We start from the raw sequence: 3,415 nt of genomic DNA, 5'->3' as shown, positions 1-3,415 counted from the left end.
ATAGTTTGTGCATAGCGAGCAAAAGATCATAAAAATCTCTTATACGGTTTTTGAAGGCGTTGCGGAGAGCATAAAACCCGTAGGTGGGGGAAGCTGAATCACCCGATAGATCTCAATTACGAAATTCATTTTCTCACACTGTGGTGATGAATTGCAGTGAAATATCAACAAACATTTGATTGCTTTTTTCAAACTTACCATAGTGAATTTCTTGTGTGCTTCTGCCAAAGCCCTGAAAACTTCTATTACCAAGAGGCTTATCGGTGAGAAGTACGTTTTAAGAGGAGGCCTAAAAGCAGGAGCCAACGGCCTTGCCGCGGTGGTAACACCGGTTCCCGTCAGATCACCGAAGTTAAGCTCTATCGGGCTGGGCAAGCACTTGGATGGGTGACCATCCGGTCGGCCGAGCGCTGTTGGTAAGCGGGGTGCACTCAGCCCTTGTGAGGCAAACTGAGGAGCTACTTGATTGAGAAGTAGCGGCTCCGGTCTCGGAAACTGACATACGGCCGAGAGAGCGGTGTGCTGACTACATGCCCCTCCATACCGGCATCTAGTGACGCCTCTGAGCTGAGGATGACACGGCGGCCGGTCGGTAGCGTTGGGCCTTCATGGCCTGTTCGGGAGGAGTTTAGTTTTTAGTCTAAAAGCAGGAGCTGCGCACTCACTTCCACCAGCTCACTGTCGCCCATTTCGCAGCCGTACTGTAGGCCGAGTAAACAGATTGGGCCCGGAAATGTGTAGCCGCAAACATTGCCTGTAATACCGGGCACCAGTGTTAACGAACACGCGGCTACACTTCAAGTCCACCGGCAACGTTGGCAGTTCGTATGGCTCTCGTAAACCTACCTTTTGTCTCCTTTTACGTCGGGTTCTGATGTGTGGCTAATCTGTTCGCATGTCCGCCATTTGGACAATGTGTGGTAGAGGGTACCACACCGACCACCTTACCCCCCGCCCCATTTTCCTGATCCATTCTGGAATGGTGAGTGTCTATAAGCATCTCTATGGGCGTTCTCTGATTTTGTCGTCGTGGTCATTTCGCTACAGGTCTTTCGTGGAAAGTAACATGTTACCGGAGTTTTCGTGGATTCCATCGTGTCGAGAGTGCAACAGTAAACATCTTCATGCCGTACAATGCTTTGCCTGCACACTCTTCCACTGGAGTTGCTTGAACATCTCGCTAATCGTGCTCATTGAGCGATCCCGCGACGAAACGCGTCGCTCTACGTCGAATCTTCTCTGTCCCTTCTATGAATGAAGCCTGGTAAGCGTTCCACGCCGATGAGCAGTGCTCAAGAATCGACGGAACGAGGCCATTTATTTCGTGGATGGGTTGTTCCACTGGACCTCAATGTGGCATCTGCTTTTCCTACAATTTGTTTTATGTGGCCAGTCCATTTCAGATAGCTCCGTACGCTTACAAACAAGTATTTACTTTTTCCAGTTGTTTCTTTTCCACTGATTTACCGGGAATAGCGTAATCGAACGGTAGTGGACCAGTACAATACGTTCATCTGCGTCGAGGGTCAAGTCACCAGTCCGTGTCGCAGCACAGGTGTAGACGGCAGCGTTCACCGGCAACCAGCTTCGCGGAGCATCCGGCTTTATCCACTAGATCGTATACAGTGTACCCGTCAAAGAATGTCCCAGCTATAAGTTTCAACAATATCAGCTGTAAGGGTGGGAGAATGTTGATTCAAGGCCGCAATTAAAGAGTAACTCGTTTACCACTTGCAGCGTAACATACGCACAGTTTGCAAAGAGTGAATCGGTAATTTCAGTTCAGCGTTCGTTTGTTGTGGATTTTGTGATGCATCATGCAACAAAAACATGCGCTGATGGTATCGGTATTTCAAACCGAGATGCTGTGTGTGTGTGTGTGTGTGTGTGTGTGTGTGTGTGTGTGTGTGTGTGTGGACGACCGAAAGGGTATGAAGGGGATGTTGAGAGCATCTTACCTTTGCGTTCGTAAGAAGGCTTCCCGGGAAGCAAGTCTTGAAGTTCAAGTGGCACAGAAGACAGTGTGGAACGTTGACACATGTATCCATACCGGCTGCTACAGTTGGTACATGCTGTAAAGCCAGATGACTGTCTTGCACGCTGTAACTTTGCAAGTGGATAGGGGCAGCAGGAAAATTATTTTCTTGATCTAAGTCGAAACATAAATACGCATAATGTTCGATATCTGAGGATCACAACATCCTCGTGAACTCTTAGAATATGAAGGAGATTCCGCAAAATTAAACGTTTTCTGCACTTTGTCCCTTTTTTTCTCTTCGGTGAAGCTACCATAAGAGGGGTGGCTTATATGGATGGTTCAAATGGTTCAAATTGCTCTGAGCACTATGGGACTTAACTTCTGAGGTCATCAGTCCCCAAAACGTAGAACTACTTAAACCTAACTAACCTAAGGACATCGCACACATCCATGCCCGAGGCAGTATTCGAACCTGTGACCGTAGCGGTCGCGGGATTCCAGGCTGTAGCGCCTAGAACCGCTCGGCCACTCCATCCGGCTTATATGGAGGCTTTCCAAGAATGACTCATCTGTCAATTCGAAGGTGAACTTGAAAACTATTCGGCAACGAGATAAAGACTCTCCCCATTGACATCTCTTTGTGCGAGAGTGGTTGAGCGCCGAAATTCTTGACCTCTGGGTCGCTCGTAATGGTCAGCTCTTTTCCTGTGGCCTCCATGTTCACCTGACCTGAGGCTATTTCATTTTCTCGTTTGGGGCTTTATAAAGTATCAAGTGTACATCCCTCAATTACTTAATAATTTGCCACAGTTGCGACCGTCAAAATTGTCTTCACATCTGTCGATTTCGTCCCATTAAGAACGACAGGGGAACTTGGGGCGGAGTGGGATACTTAAATGTTTAATAATTTTTGTAAAATAAGAAACACAAAAAGCACTTGTTAAAAGTATCACAAAGTTATCTTGTAATGTATTCCAACGTACCCTACTTGAAAATCATTTAAAACTGTCGTTTACTTATATAGTTTTTGGAAGAAATGCTTGCTTATTTCCCATTCTGTCCTATTCACGGAACAGAATGGGATTAGGTAATTTTTTGTGAGACTGTTGCATAAACGTTAAATTATTAGGAACACCATCTTAAAACTAAGAGACTAAGACACTAACAGTTTAGACGAGGGGACAATGAACGTCAAAAAATAATTGTTAACAGTAAAAAAAATTTTTAATGCTATATTGAAAAACGTACACTTATTTTTAGTGCTTAATATCAATTTACTGTTACGTTGTTGAATCTCATCGGTTGTGCGACAGATGTACGTATTGTATTTTCTGTATAGACAATTGATAATTCTTGTAACTCAGTCCTGCCCGGATAGACAAGTTTTTTTGTCAAATCTGTGGGGAAAGTCATTTCTTTCTGCCAGTTGATAGGCTA

General features: G+C 45.4%; 1 pseudogene; it reads left to right on the top strand.

The window, feature by feature from the left end:
• Positions 1 to 301: 301 nt before the first annotated feature.
• On the top strand, positions 302 to 419 carry LOC126204509 (5S ribosomal RNA; annotated as a pseudogene).
• Positions 420 to 3,415: the final 2,996 nt, after the last annotated feature.

Source organism: Schistocerca nitens, chromosome 9 (assembly GCF_023898315.1).
Source record: "Schistocerca nitens isolate TAMUIC-IGC-003100 chromosome 9, iqSchNite1.1, whole genome shotgun sequence".
In the NCBI taxonomy this organism is placed as follows: domain Eukaryota; kingdom Metazoa; phylum Arthropoda; class Insecta; order Orthoptera; family Acrididae; genus Schistocerca; species Schistocerca nitens.
Note: the sequence above shows the minus strand (reverse complement) of the source record. Positions and strands in the feature narration are given on the sequence as shown.